Raw genomic sequence first — 23,047 nt, 5'->3', positions numbered from 1 at the left:
ATTCTCCCTGCTTTGAGAACGTGGAGAGACACACCCTAAGCCACTTCGGTCTGAATGCATGACCCGCACCACGCTACTTCCATGGCTTGTGAAATCTACACCTTCTGATTTTTCCTACGTCAATGCTATGTTGTATCTACAACCTACATTTATGTCCCCTGAATGGTCAGTTCCCTGGAATCGAACATCCAGCAGAATGATCTGAGATGCCCCCCCTTTTGGGAAACCCTCAAAGATCATACCTCCTGATGGTTGATGCTGCTTCGGATGACTGTTTATTTGGCCTCGATGTCACAGACAGATTTATTCCTCAGACACTGGAGAAAGGTGCCCAGCTCACAGACGGTGAAAACTCAAATTATCATTCCCAGTCTCCTTCCAGGACCAAGAGCACAAAGGGAGACCGGATAGAGGCCTTAAATACAAGCAAGGGCACATGGTTCTGCTGAGAAAAGAGTACAAATCTGCCGAGCCCCCCCCCCCCCCCCCCCCCCCCCCCGCCCCAGACAAAGCTCTTTGGGAGACGGTACCAAAACAGGAGCTCACTCCACACTTGGAAAGTCAGGCAGGAAGGTTAGCACTGGGAGGAAACATTCAGGCCACCAACTGGCTGCCACAGTTACCTGGTTTCTATATTAAGTAAGGACCACATGACATGGGAGAAGGGCAGCGTCCTCTCCAGTTTGCTCTGCACTCACACAATTGTCCTTCCACGCGCCAAGGTGCTTTTAAAATCTGGGAGCCCTGCAGGGGGTTTCTTTTTCTGACTCACAGCGAAGGCAGAGGAATGAGGCCTTCTCTCCCGCCTTCTTTTCAGGGCTCCTGACTTTCTAACACCCAGGGCGCTCTCCCAGTGTGTGGGTCAAAATAGCTTATGCAGAGCTCAAGGGAGAGTGAAGGAGGTACAGAGAGTTCGTGATGGCATCCTCAAACAGTCAAGGTCAGATAGGTGGTGGGACATTACAACAGGATGAAGCAGAACACCAAACCCGGAAGCAAAACCCCTTACATTCACCCTCATCACTGATGTTTTCACAGGTTCTTTTTTTAATTATTAGAAAAAGACATCCTTAACAAAAAAAAAACACTAGGTATTCTGTGTTTTCTATCCCAAACAGAGAATCAGGAGCTGATTTTTGTTGATAAACACAATTAGTTAAAGAAAATCAAAAGTATTCTTCATAGCCTATTAAGTCCCTACGTCTCATTATGAAGTGACTATATGTAACCATTGATTTAATTTGCCATCAAATAGAATTTAGTGCCCTCAAGTCCACGGTGTTGGGTGAAGTATCATGAGCCAAGTAATTCAGACAGTATCTCAGAATCCAAACTACATCAATAGTCTATGGTAGAGGCCATTTCTCCCCCAAATAAGTGCATCCTGTGCAAGCAGACAACTGAGCTTAACCAATGGAAAAAGATTAATAATAACAACACTTACATAGTGCTTCCCCAAATCAGGCACCATTCTGAAGCTCTTTATCCCTACGAGTCCATTTAAACCTCTCAACAGCTCCTTAAGCACACTCTCGGGACCCTCCATGTACAGGGAGAAAAGATTTCCCTTCTTTCTTCGGTTTGTAAAAGGACAACTGAGTAAAAGCAAATCCCTCCTAATTGGTAGCCTCGACTTAAAACTAGATCAACAAGCTTCCCCATCTCTAAACCCCCCATCCAAGCAACTCTTCTCTCAAGTCCAAAACACAAGAATAAATTTCACTCTTCAATCTAACCTTTGCAATGCTGGGTTTGTAATCTCACGTAATGCTACTTTTATTAGCTATCTGAAAAGCAGGAAGGAAACCTCTTTCAAAGAGACAAAACCTACATCTTCAAAGCAGCAGGCAACACTCAGCCAGTGCCCCCAGCTGCTGGAGAGGTCTCCCTACCTTTAACGTGTAGTACCTCTCTCCCTCTCGTCTCAAAGTCCTCCCATAAAGAAAAAATAAATACCAAACTTCTACTAAAAGTTTTTAGAAGTTTGCAAAAAGCAGCAAATAATTCTGCTGACACAGTGAAACCATCAAAAGGATGTGCTGTAACAAATATGTGTGTGGCTTTAAACATTTTCCCCACTGCCCCATAATTTGTGATGGAGGTAATACTTCAGAGCAATAGGCATTTGCTTTGTTCATTCTTTTCCATCCCTTTTTCAAGCGGAGTCCCCTCAAGCCCACTATAAATAAGAATGTGGGTGTTACTGAGTCGTATTAGTACTTTGAGTTTGGGGTATATTTGTTTTTTTGTTGTTATTTTATTATTGAGATGAAGATAACTTCATCTTGTTCCTGGATATAAAAATAACACATGTCCATTATAAAGAGTGGGAGCAACATATAAAGAAACAACCATGAAAATAAAAATCCCCTGAAATCTCACCATCCGAATCAGTAACGCTGAAGGGAGCTTCCTTGCATGCATTTCTTTATTATTATTATTATTATTATTATCCATTTTTATTTTTAGAGAGAGAGAAACATCCATGTGAGAGCGAGACATCGATCAGCTGCCTCCTGCACACCCCCTATTGGGGATGGAGCCTACAACCCAGGCATGTGCCCTGACTGGGAATCCAACCAACAACCTTTCAGTGCACAGGACGGTGCCCAACCCACTGAGCTACACAGGCCAGGGCCTGTACACAATTATGTATGTGCTCACACATCTATGCACAGACACCAGACATTCATACAGTTTTACATAAATGGGATTGTATCATACTGTTTTTATTGTGGACAACTTTCCTCTACAATTAACAACCTAGGGTGTGGCCACATACACTTCCCTTCATTACCACACACACACACACACACACACACACACACACACACACACGAAGATTTTTTTGATTCTTTTTTAAATAATAATAGAATCATATTAAGCTCATTTTGCATCTTGCTTTTCTCACCGGTAACTTATGGAAATCTCTCTCAGACATCTGGTAAGGCTATAATTCATCCCATTTAATGGCCATGTGATATTCTATGGGGTAATATATTTTAATTTTTCAGCCATTCCCTGATTAATGGCCATTCACCATGTTTCCAGTTCTTGGCAGCCACAAACAGTGCTGCAATAAACGCGCTCGCACACATGTCCGTACAAATCAGCACTTTTATTTTTATGGAATAGATTCCGAGGAGTAGGATTCTGGGGTGAAGTGGAATATGTATTTTTAATTTTAATAGATATTGCCAGATTGCCTTCCTAAAAGGCTGGAACGCTTTACAACTCCAATGTATGAGAGCACACATTCCCCCATATCCCTCCTGGCAACAGGTTTATAGCTCTTTTTAAGTTTTTGCCAGTGTGGTGGATATAAAGCAATCTTTCATAATTAATTTGCATTTCTCTGAGTCTGGACCATTGCATGCATTGTGCAGTTTATGGGGTTGAAATGTAGCCCACAAATGGCTTGCAAAACCTGGCACCCTGACTCTGTTCAGTACAGAGAAAAGGCCCCAACTTTTTCTAGTTCACGGGAAGGACTGCCAATGGCCTTGTCCTAACCAACAAGAAATTTGGGCATCTTTTTATATGGCAGTCGGATATTTGGGCTTGTTCTTCTGTGAATTTTCTCTTCGTATCTGTTGCCCATTTTTCTATTGCATTATTATCTAGTATTTTTCTTGTCAATGTATAGGTGCTGAAATTTCTAAAATTTACTTTATAGAAATTAACTCTTGGACTACAATCTATATTACAAGTACTATCTATCATTTGCCCATGAATTTTGTTTATGGTACCATTTGTAATATAATTTAAAAATGTTTTCGCTGAAACCGATTTGGCTCAGTGGATAGAGCGTCGGCCTGCGGACTGAAAGGTACCAGGTTCTATTCCGGTCAAGGGCACGTACGTTGGTTGCGGGCACATCCCCAGTAGGAGATGTGCAGGAGGCAGCTGGTCGATGTTGCAAGTCAAGGGGTGTCTGAGATTGTTTGCATGATAACCTAACTAAAGCTGACTAATACAATGTGCATACACAAGGGGATTTACTTTCTAGTTATTGCTTTGTTATTGGTTTCTGACATAGTTGCATCGTGGTCATAAAACACACATTCTATTATTTCAATCATTTAAAATGTATCAAGAATTCCTTTATAGTCCAGTATATATATTCAGGTTTTATAAATATTACTTGGTCGGGTGTGTGTGTGTGTGTGTGTGTGTGTGTGGTGTGCGCGCGCACATCATTCCTAGAAGTACTCTAATACCAGGACGATGAGTGGAGTGGATAGAGCAAGTTCCTATTCCATCTCTTAATTTCAAAAATCCATTTAATATATTGTCCTCGGATACAGGACATATCAGATATTAAACTGATAAAAACAGATACTACACTTGATCTTAGCCACAAGGCCAAGAAGTGATAAATTACTTGGTTGAAATAATATGCATTCTACAGTTATTGGAGTGTTGCATAAACTGGTTATGTCCCTTAAATTAAGCTTGCTTATCATGTTGTTCAAATCTTCAATGTGCTTCCTGATCTTTGTCTGCTTGTCCTGTCAGTTACTGAAAGACATGTTAAAATAGCCCATTATTATGGATTTTTCAGTTTCTCATTGTGGTCCTGTCAATTTTTGTTTTATATGTTTTAAGCCATAATTATTAGCTGCATTCAAAGGTAGATTTATCATCATACCCTAGTAAATTGAACCTGTAATCATTATGAAGTGACTATTTTATTTCTAGTTATGCTTTTTACCTTAAAATCTGTGTTGCTTAATACTAGCACAGCCACACAGCTCTTTTCTAGTTAACATGGTGTATTTTTACTTCCCCTTAACTCTCAAATGTTTTATATCCTTACGTTTTAGATGTGTCTCTTGTAAATTGCAGGGTTTGTTTTGTTTTGTTTTTTATTCAGTCCGATACTCTTTGTCTTTTAACTGAAGCACTTAGTCTACATACAGTTGATGTAAATTCTGATATATTCAGATTAAAATCTATTATATTGCTATGTGCTTTCTTCTTGTTCCAGATATTTTATGTTCTCTTTTCTCACCTTTCTGACTTCTTTTGGATTGACTGAGCATTTTTTATTATTTTATATTTTACACTTTTTGCAGTTATATATTCTTTTTCTTTTTTAAATTTCAATGTGTATATTAAAAATTAGAATATGCATCCTTGGTTTATCTAAATCAAATATAATCAGTGTATCTACATTTTTAAAAAACATATTTTTTTTATTGACTTCAGAAAGGAAGGGAGAGATAGAAACATCAATGAGAAACATCAGTGATGAAAGAGAATCATTGATCAGCTGCCTCCTACATGTCCCCCACTGAGGACTGAGTCTGCAGCCCTGGCATGTGCTCTTGAACAGAATCGAACCCGGAACCCTTTAGTCTGCAGGCTAACGCTTTATCTACTGAGCCAATCCAGCTAGGGCAGTGTATCTACATTTTTCTTAGAAAATTCAAGACATTTTATAGCATTTAATTCCACATATCCTTCTCCTAACTTATGTTATTATTGACATGTATTTTTTTAATATATTTTTATTGAATTTTTACAGAGAGGAAGGGAGAAGGATAGAGAATTAGAAACATCGATGAGAGAGAAACATCGATCAGCTGCCTCCTGCACACTCCCCACTGGGGATGCGCCTGCAACCAAGGTACATGCCCTTGACCGGAATCGAACCTGGAACCCTTCAGTCCGCAGGCCGACGCTCTATCCACTGAGCCAAACCGGTTAGGGCAGACATGTATTTTATTTTAAATCTCTACAGTCAAGGACTTCTAGAGTACCCATGTATTTACCCCTTTCTTTGTTCTTTATTCCTTCCTTTATTTCTAATCTTCTCTGAGGTCATTGTCATTCTACCTAGCAAAAAAAATTGTGCTTTAGAATTTCCTTTAGTTAATCTGCTGATAGTAAACTCTCAGTTTATGTTTTCCAATACAATATTTTACTTTCATTTTTGGTCTAGATTATTTTGTAACAGACATGATTTTAAGCATAAAAAAATTTGCAAGACTGGAACAAAGAACCTCTTGTTTTCTGAACCATTTGGAAATAAGTGACCAACATGATGCCCCATCATGCTCAAACATCTATATATATAAAACCCTAAGCAACCGGTCGACCGGTCAACCCGTTGACCATTTGACCAGTCGCTATGATGCACACTGACCACCAGCATGCAGACGCTCAATGCAGGAGCTGCCCCCTGGTGGTTAGTGAGCTCCCACAGCAGGAGTGCCACTCAGCCGACCTTCAGGCACCAGACGCTGGGCATGAATCTGTGCACCGGGCCTCTAGTTTTAATATATTATTCTTACCAGCAAGGATATTCTCCTACATAACCCAATAGAAGCATCAAGATCAGGAAATTAATGTTATACATTATCACCATCTAATCTACAGACCACTCAAGTTTTGCCTATTGTTTCAATAATATCCTCCGGAAAATTAGAAGACCTGATTTAAATGACATGCTGCATTAAATTGTCACGTCTCTTTAGTCTCCTTCAGTCTGGAATTGCTCCTCAGACTTCCCCTGTCTTTCGTGACTGTGAAACTTTTGAAGATTACAGGACAGTTATTTTGTAGAATGTCCCTCAATACCAGTTTGTCTGATGTTCCTTGGGTTAGATTCTGGTTATGTGTTTTTCACAGGGATACTACAAAAGTGATGCTGTGTTCTTCTCATTGTATCCTATCAGATGGTACCCAGTCTAGATTTGTGTTATAATTGATATTAACTTTGGTCACTTGATTAAGGTGATATCTGCCAGGTTGGTCCACTATCTATAATAATGAAAACGTAATATGCTAATTAGACTGGACATCTTTACGGACGTCCTTCCTTCCGGACAAAGCCATGGAGGGCAGGGGCAGAGGCAGAGGCAGCTGCCGCGGCAGTGGGAGCCAAGACCCTTGCATGAATTTTGTACATCAGACCTCTAGTAAAGTTAATAAGTATTTTTAGGAGATACTGAGAAATTATCTCATCAAACATTTGCCCTCTAATTTCGCATCCACTAATGTTTCTTTGCTGAATTATTACTATACCTGCTGCCAAATAGTGATGGTTCTAACTCCACCATCCCTTTTCTATTTAATCATTGACATTCTACTGTAAGAAAAACTTCTTTCTCTCTTCATTTATGTATTCACTTAGTTATATCAGTATGTAATCAATGATTTCTACACTTTGATCTTGGATGTCCAGCCTCTAGAATTGTGCGACAATAAATTTCTGTTGTTTAAAACTACCCAGTCTGTAGTATTTTGTTATGGCAACTCAAGCAAACAAATACCTGTCACCCTCCCCCACCTTCCTACCTCTGCCCCATTACATAACCAGTCTCCTATCAGTGCTCCTCACACACTCCCCAGCCCACCCTTCAGCTGAAGAGATATCCTCCTTACCCCACTCAGCTCCAATACCCCAGTGGGCTGACCCTGCTGTTACTAACATCACTAGCATCCCTCCCCCGTGTATAAGCCCTCCTCACCATACTGCAGCTCTGACCCCCTATACTGAACCACCTCAGCCCCCGCTAACACTCTTCTCCTGTGCTGGTGGCCTCCTTACCCCATCAGGTTCTGACCCAGAGGCCCCTAATACTCCCATTACATGGATGTCTACGTCGCTCAGCCTTACCTAACGAGTTTTGGTCTAAATCTCACTTTCATTCTTACAGGGTATTTTTTTAATTATTAAATTTATTATTTTTTGTTGTTGATAATTCTCACCCAAAGATATTTTTCCATTGATTTTTAGAGAGAGAGGAAAAGACAGAAAGAAACATCGATGTGAGAGAAACACATTGATTAGTTGCCTCCTGCACGAGCCCTGACCAGGGCCCCGATCAGGGAGGAGCTGCAACTAAGGTATGTGCACTTGACTGGAATCGAAGTCAGGACCCTTTGGTCCACAAGCCAACACTCTATCTACTGAGCCAAACCGGCTAGGGCTCTTACAGGGCATTTTTTACCTTTTCTAGGCCAGCTATCCCTAGGTAGCACAGGTGAGGCTACAAGGATATGTTCAATTTATTACCTATACTAGAGGCCCGATGCACGAAATTCATGCACGGGGTGGATGTCCCTCAGCCCAGCCTGCACCCTCTCCAATCTGGGACCCCTCGGGAGATGTCCAACTGCTGGCAGTCGGACATCCCTCTCACAATCCAGGACTGCTGGCTTCTAACCACTCACCTGCCTGCCAGCCTGATAGCCCCCTAACCGCTGCCCTGCCGGCCTGATTGATGCCTAACTGCTCCCCTGCCAGCATGATCGCCCCCAACTGCCTCCCCTGTGGGGCTGAGGGGACTGGGGGACTCCGGCTGTATGAGGAGGGGCTGAGGGGATTGGGCGCTGCCATCTTGTGGCTGTGGGTGCCGCCACCTTGTGAGGGCGTGGCAGTCATTTAGCATATTCCCTCTTTATTAGATAGCATTGCCTATACCTGAGTCAGCAGGATGGTCCTGCAGAAATCAACAAGTTCTCAAGCACACAGACCTGGTTTTGATATTTACACACTAAAAAAACCTCTTCTCCTTCTGCTCCACCCAGGTTCCCGTCCCGTCCCTCACGCAGGCTGGCCTGACAGTCCTGGTTCCCTCCACTCTCGTGTTATTATTATTGGGGGACGTGGATGTTTCTTCCCTCTCATGCCCTGGTGATACCAATTGATGCCAAGAAGATCTGAATCTGTTTTCATTGTCCTTGAAGTCTTTTCTTTCATTTTTTGTTGTGTTTTTTTTTTTTTTTTTAGTTCTATCTACTCATTTCTAAAACATTGTTTGACTTTTTAGATTTTATTTTACTGCCCATCAGAGTGGACACAAAGCTGCAGGGATTTGTGTCAGGGAGAACAATCAGATGTGTAGAGGAGCAGAGGTCAGAGTTCATGTAGCTCTTAAGCGGCAGAGAGAAAATCACCTGGGTTCCTGGCATGCGGTTCCTAACTCCAGTGCAGCCTCCTCCTGGATACAAGGACATCTTCTAAAATCCTCCCACTAAATCAGTGATGGCGAACCTATGACACGCGTGTCAGAGGTGACACGCGAACTCATTTTTTTGGTTGATTTTTCTTTGTTAAATGGCATTTAAATAAATAAAATAAATATCAAAAATATGTCTTTTGCTGGGGTCCAACCCCAGCAGGTCCAAGGGTTCCCCAAGGTGTGGACGGAGTAGACGATGAAGGAATGACACAGAGACAGCGTTCAGTTGATCAGCATAGCAAGGTTCTCCCGCCAGCAGCCTAGCCAGGATCTCTAGCTAGGACCTCCAGCCAAGTTCTGTTCAGGTTCTCCAGCCAGGTTCTCCAGGTTCTCCAGCCAGGTTCAGTCACCAGGTTCTGTAGCAAGGTTCTCCGGCCAGGTTCTATCCAGGTTCTCCTGCCATGTTCTGTCTAGGTTCTCCAGCCAAGTTCTGTTGCCAGGTTCTGTCTCTAGGTTCTGTCTTTAGGTTCCGTGTCTAGGTTTTGTCTCTAGGTTCTGTCCCTAGGTTCTGTGTCTTGTTGTCTTGTTACATCTGTATTTATACCAGTTGATTTTAATCCTGTCAATTTCTATTCCAAAGGTTAGGGCGTTTCTTATCTCCATTCCAGGCAGTAAAGATTATGTAGCTTAAGAGTGATTGTTCTTAGTTAAAGTGATTAACTACCCACCTGGCACTTAGTTAAGGGGTTTTATTCCCTCCCTAACTTCAGGAAAAAATTCCTACCTGGGGAAACAACCTTTCTCGGGGAGAGGTGACCTTGGTTAAAACACATAGCGCCAAGAAGGGGAGCAAACATATTAAGAACAGTATGCCATATATGCCAGGTCCCTTGAAACATATGCTGTGCAAATGTTTCTTCTCTGCAGCAACTGTGTCAAGCAGCAAGGATGGACCGGCTCCCGGCAGTCTTTGTTTTACTACGGTTGCAAATATCAAAAAATTTCTATATGTGACACGGCACCAGAGTTAAGTTAGGGTTTTTCAAAATGCTGACACGCCGAGCTCAAAAGGTTCGCCATCACTGCGCTAAATTCTACTTTGGCTAGTGCTAGCCTGACTGGATTTCTACTACTTTGCACCAAGAGGTTTGACTAGAACATTCACCTGCCTGCACATCTCAGTCCATCTATACAAAAACATCCTCATCTAAAATCAGTACCTACAGCCCTGGCTGTTTTGGCTCAGTGGATAGAGCGTCAGCCTGTGGACTGAAGTGTCCCGGGTTTGATTCTGGTCAAGGGCACATGCCCAGATTTGTAGGCTCGATCCCCAGTGTGGGGCATGCGGGAGGCAGCCAATCAGTGATTCTCTCTCATCATTGATGTTTCTATCTCTCTTCCCCCCTTCCTCTCTGAAATCAGTAAAAATCTATTTTAAGAACGAATAATAACCCTAACCGGTTTGGCTCAGTGGATAGAGCGTCACCCTGCAGACTGAAAAGTCTCAGGTTCGATTTCGGTCAAGGGCATGTACCTTGGTTGCGGGCACATCCCCAGTAGAAGGTGTGCAGGAGGCAGCTGGATCGATGTTTCTCTCTCATCGATGTTTCTAACTATCTATCTCTCTCCCTTCCGCTCTGTAAAAAATCAATAAAATATATATTTTTAAAAACAGCTCTTGGTTTCATTGATCTTTAAAAAAAAAGAAATAATAATAAAATAAAATCAGCACCTACAAATGCTTTGTGATGGATAGATCAACCTGCCTCAGTGCCTATTTCTGTAGCAATCTCATGTTCATGCAAGTTCAGTATTCTCTGCCATCCAAACTGGCCGTGCACAACCTCAGTGTGTTTTGTAGAGGCTGGTTTAATGAAGGGACCAATGGATTTTGTCACAACATATATTCTGTGCCTATTGCACTGCTATGGATCCTATTCGTTCTGAAGATCTCTCCAATGGCTCAGCCCACCACAGCACCTACAATGCATATTTACTGAGCACCAGAGTATAGGCTTCCACCAGAGTGCAATCTCGGACAAGCAAACCAACTCGAAGCTTGTTCCTTAATAGGGCATTGCTCAAACGGATACTGCCTTAAGAAGTGTGCCTTCCATTGCACTACTGCATTACCTTATTTAAAATTTCAGAAACCTGAAGAAACAACTTTAAATCATAGACCTCAAAACCTTTATCTCACTCACTTTTATTGCTCTCGGAATTTCTGTCCTCTCTCCTAACGTCTAAGAATGATTGCTCTGGCTTCCCAACTGCAGGAGCTGCTGGGGCTGGAAGCGCCCGCCGTGTTGCCTGTGCCTCTGACACCTCCCCTGGCAATAGACAGAACTCTACCAGGGCTGCCTCATGGCTCCGGCAGCAACCGGCAACACTGCAGCTCATTAACGGTGACGCTATCACCGTGGGGCTAGTGGGAGCAAATGTTTATCTGGTTCCAGAAAATGAGCCAACCTCACCATTAGACACTGTCATAGAGGTTCGCTGAGAGGAAGCCATTTATAGAAACAAGCGTGTTTTGCTGAACCCTCCTTGTAAGATAAAGTGGTTATGGCTCTTATGGGAGAAATCCACCATGGCGGACACCCTTTTTTAAAAATATGTTTTTATTGCTTGTAGAGAGAGGAGGGGGGGAGAGAGGGAGAGAGAAACATCAATCAGCTGCCTCCTGCACACTCCCCACTGGGGATTGAGCCTGAAACCCAGGCATGTTCCCTGATCATCACCAGGGATGCAACTGGAATCAAACCAGTGAACTCGGTGCAGGAGGTGACACCCAACCCACTGAGCATCACGGCCAAGGCCACTTGCCCTCTTTTGAAGAAGCTGCCTCGGAAGAGGAGATGTAGGAAGTCTCACCATGCCTCAGAGCGGGAAGACAGATGCCTGGAAAACCTCGCTCTGGGACTCTTCTTTCCCTTCCCTGCTCTCTCAAGGCAGTCCAGCCGAATGGCTGAATTCTCGCTCTGTGGAAGAGGCTATAATGCAATTTGGGGTTCAGCTGCACTGAGTTACCGAGCGCTCACAATGGCTCAGGCTCTGGACTTGCATGACCCAAGTGCATTCAACCCTCACTTTGAGGTGGATACCCTTAGTATCCCCACTTTTGGGGGAAATGAGGCTCAGAGAGGTCAAGTAATATTTCCAAGGTCCCACAGCCAAATTCCTGAAGAAAGAGGAATTTGAACACAAGCCAACTGGGTCCAGAGCACACTGTCTGAACCTCTAGGCCAGTGATGGCGAACCTATGACCCGCATGTCAGAGGTGACACATGAACTCATTTTTTTGGTTGATTTTTCTTTGTTAGATGGTATTTAAATATATAAAATAAATATCAAAAATATAAATATTGTTTTACTATGGTTGCAAATATCAAAAAATTTCTATATGTGACACGGCACCAGAGTTAAGTTAGGGTTTTTCAAAATGCTGACACGCCGAGCTCAAAAGGTTCGCCATCACTGCTCTAGGCTGTATGGTTAATAATAAACAACATTATTTATAAACTGTCTTCTTTTCGAATACATCATCTCATTTATCCACAGTGTAATCATTTTCTAATCTGGAAAGGCGGGGTTACAGTACCTCAAATTGCCTATTTTAATGCATAGCAAAGGAGTAGGAATCAACTTTGGGACAGGACAAAGAAGAAACTAATTATGCGTGAGTGTGTAGCTTTTAGTGCCAATTCATCTGAGAGATGATGAGGGGAGATATTTTGGGACTGAAGAGGTCCCTTACATTAGCCTTCTTGGTTTATCTGATATTCTACTGTGTGATTCCAGAAAACATAACAGAAAAGCTGAGTCCAGTACTTTATGTCCTCTCCTGGGGTCAGGAACAATATACCCATCAGATTTTTAAAAGCCTCCTCAGGCATATGCACACACAGTTTTCTTTCTCTAAATATATATATAAATGTATTGAATTCAGAGAGAGAAAGGGAGAGGGAGTGTTGCAGAAGACCCCAGGAAAAAAGAAATTGAGAGACACTGTATTAATTACACCAGCGGACTCCAGGAAATAATTTCCAAATCAGAGTACCGAAACATGCAGGGGCCTTCATTTTATATCTCCCTGTGGTCTTTGTCCCACAAATATGGATTATGCTTCTGGACCTTTTCTCGGGCTTTGCAAGAGGCCCTCAGGAGTTGGGGGTCTCCAGGCCATATCTGATGGCCTGGCCTGGCGCCAGCGATAACAACCCTCCCTCCGGGCAGTGCACTGTTCACAGGTTTATGGCCTCTGTAACAGATTCTGCAAGACCAGTTTCTGGGAAAGAGGTAATGACTTAATTATAGGTTAGCTTGCTGGCATGGATTCCAATTGCTAGCCCCCCAAATATCAGGATTACATTGAATTAGCACTTTTTAGCCTTCTCAGGAGAGAGAGAGAGAGAGAGACATCAATGATGAGAGAAAATCATTGGTTAGCTGCCCCCTGTACATTCCACACTGGGGATCAAACTCACAACCTAGGTATATGCTCCAACTGGGAATTGAACCGTGACCTCCTGGTTCATAGGTCGATGCTCAACCACTGAACCACACCGGCCACTGAACATGCTCAAACACTGAACACACAAGTTTCTTGATGAATTCAGTTCTGCTTCAAGTCTTACTGTAGTTTCCTAAGGCTAAACTGAAGCTGAGATCTTCCCCAGTCCCTTTGTTTACCTAAAAATAAAAGGCCAAAGTGAGAGATAACAAGTATTTATTTAAGATCCGAAAAAAAGAGCTAGTCAGGAAGCCCTAATTCAGGCAGCAACCCAAATAGTGTTCTAATTAGGGGTGAAGGCAAGGGGGTTTATGAGAAAGAAAAGGGGAATAATTACATGAATAGAAGGAAGGAATTTCTATTGGTATTATGTCATGGAAGGAATTTCTATAGGTGCAAATAAGCTAAGTTATTCTTTAGCTACACGTGGTGGTGGTGCTAATTCTAAAGAATGTCTTTAATTTTCAGTCCAGTAGTGAGAATGTCTGCTTTCCTGTTGGCTTTGCAAACAGTTGTCTGGCATATAACGCTGCTTTAGGCCCAGCCCAAAGGTTATTTTGCCCAGTCCAAGCACTCCAAAGATTTGAGGAGTAACACCTGCAAGACAGTTCCTCTGAGATGGCAACTCCAACTCCATTTTGAAGTGGCTCCATTTATATTATTTTTCATACCTTTCCCTAAAGGCAATCCTCCCATCAGGTTTAAACAGATGTCAAATGCAGAAGAAACCAGACAGACAGTGAGATTTGGAACATTTATGTATCTCAGGTTTTTTTCAAGTTTTTTCTTTTCTTTTTTAATATGTTTTCATTGATTTTTAGAGAGAGGGGGAGGGAGAGAGATAGAGACATTGATAAGAAAGAAACATCATCTATTGGTCCTGCGGGGGACCGACCTGCATTCTCGACATGTGCCCTGACTGGAAATTGAACCGTGACCTCTTGGTCAACGCTCATGGGTCAACGCTCAACCACTGAGCAGCACTGGCTGGGGGTCATTTTCTTTCCCCCTGCTTTTATTCTACAGGATATTTTTCCTTCTCTCAATCTATAGCTTCTGATGTCTATGAAGCTGTTGACACTGATAAAACCAGTCATGGTGAGACAGTATAAGGGTAAAATCTGGATTCCATTTTGACCAAAAGAACTCCATTTTAGAAGCCTGACCAGGGCTCCTCACTTTCAGTAAAATTCTGTAGTTGAAATTAACCTAACCACATCCTTAAAAGAAAGAATGTACAACGATCACATCCTCTGTTAGCATCATGTTCTGTAACATAGTTGTTTTGTCAATTAAATGGTAGCTAGAATATTTGCTCAAGCATTATTGTGCAGGTCCTTTGAGTGGCCCACTGGCCATGGGAAACATCTTGTGACTACCCCGGGATCAACCACCACCAGAAGACGAACTAGGGAAAACTGACCTCATCCTCATTCCCAAACCCTACACCCACCCAAAGGCCCCTATATAAGCCATCCACAAGAACCCCTCCGGAAGCTTGACTTCTCTTTTCTGGTTGACCCTCTTGTGCATAAGCTCCTTCCTTCCTTCTTTCCCTCCTTCCTTCCTTCCTTCCTTCCTTCCTTCCTTCCTTCCTTCCTTCCTTCCTCCCTCCTTCCTTCCTTCCTCCTTCCTTCCTTTCTAAGGGACTAAATTTTAAAAAATACTTTTTAAGAGGAAGGGAGAAGAAAGAGAAACACTCATAGATCGGCTGTCTCTTGCACACCCCCTACCATGGATGAACAACAGGGTACATGTACCCCGACTAGAATCGAACCAACAACCCTTAGGTGCACAGGACGATGCCCAACCAACTGAGCCACACCAGCCAGGCCTGGTACAAGCTCTTTTCAATAAACTCTATCTGCTTGATCTTGTACAGAGTTCAGTGCTCATTTCTATGACATTGAGACTCAAGAACCTGGCATTCAAGGTCTGGTAACAATGGGAAACAATGCACATCCTTTTAATGTTCTGCTATCTTGCTGGGAAAATAAATGATGCTCATGGAAACTATAATAAGGTACTCTTCTCATTCTCCAATTTAGACCATTCTTGGAAGACCCTCAGGCTTGCAAATGCTAAGCAGAGGCGGGGAAATTTTTTAAAAATTATTTTAAGAATCCTCTAAGACAGTGTTCTCAACCTTGGCTGCACATTAGAATCACCTGGGAATCTTTTTCAAATCCTGATTTCTGGGCCTCATCCTCCGGAAATTCTGTTTCTTTGTTATGGGGTGAGGCCACAACATTAGTAACAAAGAAACAGAATTTCCGGAGGATGAGGCCCAGAAATCAGGATTTTAAAAAGATTCCCAGGTGATTCTAATGTGCAGCCAAGGTTGAGAAACACTGCTCTAAGAGGGTACAGCGAAGATAAATAGTCATGGCAAGAGACTTGACTTGGGGTAGTGAACACACAATACAATATACAAATGATGTGTTATAAAACTGTACACCTGAAACCTATATAATTTTATTAACCAATGTCACCCCAATAAATTCAATAACAGAGGGGGGGGGGATCCTCTAAATGCGAGCATGATCCTTGGCACCAAGCAGACAAGGTAATAAAAGAAGGTGAAAAAATAGGATCCTGCAATGGCATGTGTGTTCAAGGGCTCCATTGACTCTTAATGGCTGAGACCCTTCCTAGGACGGGGAGTGGAGATATGCACAGCTGAGGACGGAGCCTGCTGGAGGAAATAGAGCTCTGACCATAAAGAAAATAGCCTTACTGGCTGGGTGGCTCAGTTGGTTGGAGGGTCCTCCCATACACTGAAAAAAAAAAAAAGGTTGCAGGTTCCATCCCAGTCAGGGTGCATAAAGGAGACAATCAATTGATCTCTCTCTCTGTCTCTCTCTCTCCCTCTCTCTCTCTAAACAAACAAACAAACAAACATATCCTCGGGTGAGGATTTTAAAAAATGGCATTACTGAATAATCTGGATGCTGGTGGGGAGAGTCACAGCAGTGTACATAACACCTCCTTTAAAGCACAACACAAGCTACTTGGCCCTCGGGTCAAGGGCAGGACAAGAAGAAAATCCATTCCGCACTCAATTCCAGAAAGATAAGTCTGGTTAATGGTTTTCTCTTTTAACTAATCAGGCTACGTTTTTGAAATTCGCATGGTATACGAAGATGTACGAACCTGAAAATAATGATTCGCAATAATTAAGTAATTAGTCATTTCCTCAAGGAGCTCTTTCCTGAAATACAATTCAGCTTGGGTGATTCAAGAGACTTGAACAAAGGAATTGTTAACGAAGGTGTCAGCAGGGTAAAGGAAAACGAGGCCATAGGGGCACCAATATACTAGCAACAGTGGGAAAGAACCAGGAGAGGCAATGGAATTTCTGGAGCCTGAGGAGAGCTGCTCCTGGAGGAGGGGCTACTGCCAGAAAGTACATCCCAAAGCAGGCAGGGATTTCTCTCTCCTCCCACCCGCCTGTCTCCTACTGTTTGAATCAGAAGGCAGGCAGCAGAGGAGCCAATGTTGTGCATTTTGTAGGTATGCACAGAGCAGGGTAAAGAAGGCTGGAGAGAGCCGGGGAGAGATTGAGCCTGAAGAGACTAATCAACACATCAGCAACCCGCATCAGCAGCCCAGTCACTTTTTATCACATTATGCTGTTTAATTTTTCCACTGTTCTTATCATTACCTGATGATATTTTTCTTAGGTCGCCAAAGGAGGAGCACACGAGGCCAGAATGGTGAGGGATTACGAATTTATTCAATCATCCGCACACCAGGTAGCTGAGCCTGGATGGCTCCAGCACCCACTGACAGGAGTCAGCGGCTTTTAAAGGACTTTTGGCCGGCTTTTTCTGATGGAGATTTCTTTATGCATACCTGGAGGGGAGATCATGGAATGTGGTTGCAGCAAGTGAAATGTGGTCTCAGCAAAGAGAATGTCCATAGTGAAATATCTTGCAAAGCCAGTTCCTGGGGCAGAGGTATTGATTGAATTCTTTGATCAGACCTTAACAATTTCACTTTTATTTCTTAATTCCCCCTTTCCCACCATTAGAATGTGTGGACGGAAAGGGGCCACATGCTAACCTGACAGGCTCACTAACCTGACTAGCTCAGGGAAGGCCTGCGTGGCAGCCTTGCAAACTCGGAGACCTAAAGTAACCACAAAGGATGGTCTGAAATTAAAACTTCTTAACGAAAAGCAGTTGATGGGGGGTAGTCATGTCCTAGGCCGGCATCTTCCCTGACAAAGGTCAATCTTTACCCTGACAGCCTATCTATTGTCCTTTTGCCTCTATGATAACATGCCTTTGGAATGTCACCGTAATCTTCCTTTTTCTAGACGTGCAGGCACCGCTCAGCAGAGACTGCAAGTCCCCTCATTGTTATTGAATTAATTGTTGACTGTTAACTATCCTGCACCCACAAGAGAAGTATATGTCTATCATTCTACTTTTTATCCAACCCCAGAGATTTCACCACTTTGCTTTCTCCTAATCTATCACCAGTGGGTTTTATGTCACCCACTTACATCTCCTCTTTTGATTGGAATGTATAGAATAAGGCGCAAAACTGCCACTCCCCGGAGCATTTTCTCAATCCGTTGAGATTTTGCTTCTCAGCAATTGTCGACAATTTGGCTCAAATAAACTCACAAAAATTCTCCACAGGTTTGACTATATCTTACATTGCCAAATGTTAAGTTCCTTGAAAGCAAGGATTTTGTTTGTCCAAAACTATATCCCACGTGGAGTGTGGCTGCCCAGGTGGAACGAGGAAGGCATCCTCTTTGGTGGGGATGGAGAGTGTGGCCAGCACAGGTTCTCAAAGCCCGCTGAGGCTAGGAGGACATCTGTATTGGGGAGGGGGTGGTGGCAAAGATATGTACGGCCATATCCAGAGGACTTGATCAAGTAAGTAAATAAATTCAAGATAATGGGAATTTCACTGTTAGAGAAGGGAGATACGAACATGGAAAAGGAGCGAACTTTGTAAGAAACCTGCCTCTAACTTATTGTCATAGAAAAGAAACAGCATGTGGCCAGGCCATTACTGAATTTCCCCAGAGCAAACAAGATGTGGGGGTGGGGAGAGGGTATGAGCTGTCCACGTGGCCGATAGCACATATCCTAGGAAGATTCCCCTAGACCAGCGGTTCTCAACCTGTGGGTCACGACCCTTTGGGGGGTCGAACGACCCTTTCACAGGGGTCACCTAAAACCATCAGAAAACACATATATAATTACAGATTGTTTTTGTGATTAATCACTATGCTTTAATTATGTTCAATTTGTAACAATGAAATTGGGGGTCACCACAACATGAGGAACTGTATTAAAGGGTCACAGCATTAGGAAGGTTGAGAACCACTGCCCTAGACAAAGAGAGGTAGAGGCAACTAGAAAAGGCCCCAGCCCATTTTTTTAAATGACCCAATGGGAGACAGCAAGACCTAGGCGACCTATTGGGGAATAGGTGACCAAATAGTACTCAGCCAATGAGGAACTGGAGGAGGGTCTCAATAAATAGGCTATGTTCCCTGCCCCACATGTGTCCCTGTGGGCGCCCACTCTCAAGAGTGTAATTAAAAGTCTCATTTTTGCCATGCTTCTGTTTCCTAGTCTGTCATTTGAAATTTGAACAGGTGAGCTATTTCTCACAATTTCAATGAGCCCTGGGGTGATGGATTAGAATTGGAAGTATTGATGTGAACTCATGGTTTTCAAGATATTTAGATAGATGGAGAGAGACAAGATAGATAGATAGATAGATAGATAGATAGATAGATAGATATTATGTTACAGAATTTACCAGGTCACCAAAAAATACACAGGAGTACTTGGAGATACAGGAAAAACCCATTGATTTTCAGATGTTTCACATGTACTAGTACAGTGACTCAAGGGAGATTTCTCTCCAAATCCTGAGCAAACCAATATGGAGGAAGTTCTCCCTTTATACCCTTTGGTTTCTTTGTCCCTGAAATATGGATGGGACTTCGGACCTTTCATGGGCTTTGCAAAAAGCCCCGTGTGTTGGGATGGGGGCCGTGAGACCACACCTAAAGGCCTGGCCTGGCGCCAGCTCCGATAACCCCCTCCAGGGGTTGTGTATTGTTCATGGCTTACGGCCTCTGTAAAATGTGAGTATTTAGGTAAACCGGTCTTGCAAGACCAGATTGTGGAGAAAGGGGCAGTGACTTAATTATAGGCTATCGAGAATGTACATTAGGTTACTGGCACAGATTCAGATTGCTAGCACCCCCAAAATGTCTTATTTTCCCCATCAGATAGATGGATAGATAGATAGATAGATAGATAGATAGATAGATAGATATGCAAGTAAATATAGTTGTAAATGTGTGTATGTGTTTGTGTGTGTGTTGTGTATGTACTAGTAAATGTGTGGGTGTATATTCCCAACTGTAACCACTGAGCGGGCCCTGGAACAGGGACACCCTAATAGAAATGAGTACACTTGGTACTCAGATCTCAGTTTCTAAGTACCAATCTCCACTAAATGGGACTAGGACTCCTTAGAGAATTAATTCATCCCTGGGACAGGGAAAGTACAAGATGCACCTGGAACATCTTTTCCCAGAAAGCAAGGAAATGATCAAAGAATGATGAGGACATGTCAAAAGAACCAGAAGACCATTTGAAGAGGTTCCTACTAGCCAAACTGGGACTATTTGAACATCAAAATAAATAAGAAGAATGGATTTAACCCACTGAATAACATAGGAAACCATGAGTCCATAAATAAGTAAATTGGTTGACTGTTTAATAAAGAATAGAATCCTATATAATAAAGAGCTAATATGCTAATTAAACCGAACAGCAGAACGTCCAGATGACCATCTGGATGAAGCTGGGGCTGCGAGGGCCAGCCGAGGCTGCAAGGGGCCGTGAGGGCCAGCTGAGGCAGCAGGGGCTGTGAGGGCCAAGCCCCTTGCATGAATTTCATGCATCAGGCCTCTAGTATTTATATAAACTCTCAAATACTAACCAAATTACAAAAAGAATAAGAGTAATATTGAGCTATGGTTATGTAAGATGGAAGCTATATGAAAGCTGCAGAGACCTCTCTACTATTTTTGCAACTTCCATTGAGTTTATAATTTATTACAAAATTTTAAAAGATTTTTAATAATGATAAAAAAAGAGTAACTTTAGATTGGAGAAGCCTGGCCAACATCACATTAATCAAGAAGTGAAAGTTAGCCCTGGTCAGTGTGGCTCAGTTGGTTGGAGTGTCTTCCCATACATCCAAAGGTTGTGGGTTCAATTCCTGGGTACATACCTAAGTTTTGGGTTTGATCCTGTTTGGGATGCGTACAGGAGGCAACTGATAGATGTTTTTCTCTCACATCAATGTTTCTCTCTCTCTTTCCCCTTCCTCTCTCTCTAAAAATCAATTTAAAAACACACATACAGCCCTAACCGGTTTGGCTCAGTGGATAGAGCGTCAGCTTGCGGACTGAAGGGTCCCAGGTTCGATTCCGGCCAGGGGCATGTACCTTGGTTGTGGGCACATCCCCAGTGGGGATGTGCAGGAGGCAGCTGATCGATGTTTCTAACTCTCTATCCCTCTCCCTTCCTCTCTGTAAAAAATCAATAAAGTATATTTTTTTAAAAAAACACACATACAACCAACACATATGCTCAGGATGAGGATAAAATACAAATATACCAAACTGCCTGAGTTTGAATCCTGGCTGTGCCATGCATCAGCTGTGTGAATTAACTCTCCAAGACTCAATTAATCGGTGAAGTGAAGATAATAATAGTACCTACCTCACAGTGCTGTTGTAATTAACAGAATGAATAAATGAAAAAGGCTTTAAAAATAAGTGGCACATGACAACGACTTTACCATAAAAGTACTGTTGTTGTTTTTTATGTAGTCAAATGTAATGTTGAGTCATTTTAGGTGCCATTTCAAAGAAAAACTTTTATTTGCCTTGGCTTCCAATTCCGGAAATGAAATTTAAAAAAAAATAATCATTTTAAGTTTGGCTGATAATATGCACCATTCAGATACCAAGCCATCCTCATAAAAGAAGGCACTGATGTTTTACCGTCATCCCACTTGCTCCTCACAACAACCTTATCATTATCCTCATGTCACCTACCTGGAAACAGGTTCAAAGATGCCAAATGGTTTGCAAAAGCCCAGCTTCCTTTGTGCATTGATTTGCAAATGTCATCTGATGCCTACCCCACTGTTCTTTCAATAGAGCCCACTAACTGGCTGTTTGCCATTCGCTCACTCAGCAAGCCCCCAGCCAACACCTTCGGACTTCCTCCAGTGACCCCCAGCTCTTCAGTTGAGAACCCAGTTTGACTCCTCCCACAGAGTTCAAGTTTGTGTCTCCCACCCCTTCCTTCCATCCCAGCCACCCCACTCTGGTTCTACGCTACCTTTCAAGGGGACTGTTGCTGCAATAAACTCCTAGCAAAAGTGCTAGCCCCCAACTCTCAATCCCTCAGAGGCTTGCCTTTGCCTGCTCCTTTCCCTGTTTGAGTTGACCCCAACCCACCTTGTTGGTTTTCCTTCCGAGTCTCCCCTCCCATCCAGCCAAAAGGAATGCCTCACTATTCCTTGAATCAGGTTGTGTGTACAGCTTGAAATTTCTCTCTGTCTTCTCTTTCAGGCCACGCAAGCTTCATGAAGCTGTCCTTTATTCTGAAAATACTCGCTTCTCTCATTCCCCTCACCACCTCTTCCTACTCCACACCGTGCATTTATCTGTAAATTCTTTGTTTTTTAAATACATTTTTATTGATTTCAGAGAGGAAAGGAGAGAGAGATAGAAACTCAATGATGGGAGAGAATCGTTGATCGGCTGCCTCCTGCACGCCCCACACTGGGGATTGAGGCCACAACCCAGGTATGTGCCCTGACTGGGAATTGAACCATGACCTCCTGGTTCGTAGGTCGACGTTCAACCACTGTGCTACTGGGCTGGGCTGCCTGTAAATTCTTTGAGAGCAGAAATCCTACCTTCTTTGTTGTTGATTAAATGATTTCACACACAGGTAGAGTTGATAAATCCTACAACCTAAATTCCAATGGGTTCAACCACTCACAGGGGCCTGGGTTAACAGGACAAGGCACATGCACACCAGGCCCATTTGAGGCAAAAAACAACCCTGGCCTATCTGAACCCAGCTCTCTTCCCAAAACTGTCATTTCTGGTCCAGTGCCCATCACAGGCTTCCATTTCCCTTTTAGAAGATCTGCTGGCTGTCAGCAGATACCCGAAACAGGCACAGCACTGAGAATATGCTGAAAATATTGGTTGTGTGAACAAACTTTGTGCTGGAAAGAACATCAGAACATCAGGTCAACTGCCTTGTTTCAACATAAGAAATCAAGGCACAGAAAGGGAAGAGACTCACCCCAGGTCACACAGCAAGTAGGAAACAGAACTAAACCTAGAACTAGAAGCGAGGCCTTCTGGCTGCAGTTTTGGACAATCTCCTTTGCACCTTGGAGCTACGCGGACCTAGGATTAGCAGCCTCAGCCTCCTGCTGTCACTGCTGAAGACACCACCACCTGTTCGCCCGTTCCTTTTTCCCTCCCTCATCTCCGAGCCTCCTTCGCCCTTCCCACAACACAATCCTTCCTCCTCCC

The 23,047-nt window shown here is 43.0% G+C and overlaps 1 non-coding gene and 1 pseudogene across 1 annotated transcript; one reads left to right on the top strand and one right to left on the bottom strand.

Annotated features, from left to right (window-relative positions):
- Nucleotides 1-23,047, top strand: part of LOC139014636 (CBY1-interacting BAR domain-containing protein 1-like) — a 40,042-nt pseudogene that overhangs the window by 10,620 nt on the left and 6,375 nt on the right.
- Nucleotides 4,187-4,377, bottom strand: LOC139001484 (U2 spliceosomal RNA). The gene has a single exon (XR_011470051.1). It is a non-coding gene; the product is annotated as a U2 spliceosomal RNA (small nuclear RNA).

Source organism: Myotis yumanensis, unplaced genomic scaffold (genome assembly GCF_028538775.1).
Source record: "Myotis yumanensis isolate MYYU_CA2020_CCGP unplaced genomic scaffold, mMyoYum1.0.hap1 SCAF_1, whole genome shotgun sequence".
In the NCBI taxonomy this organism is placed as follows: domain Eukaryota; kingdom Metazoa; phylum Chordata; class Mammalia; order Chiroptera; family Vespertilionidae; genus Myotis; species Myotis yumanensis.
The sequence above is the reverse complement of the archived record's forward strand: the minus strand, read 5'-3'. Positions and strand labels throughout refer to the sequence as shown.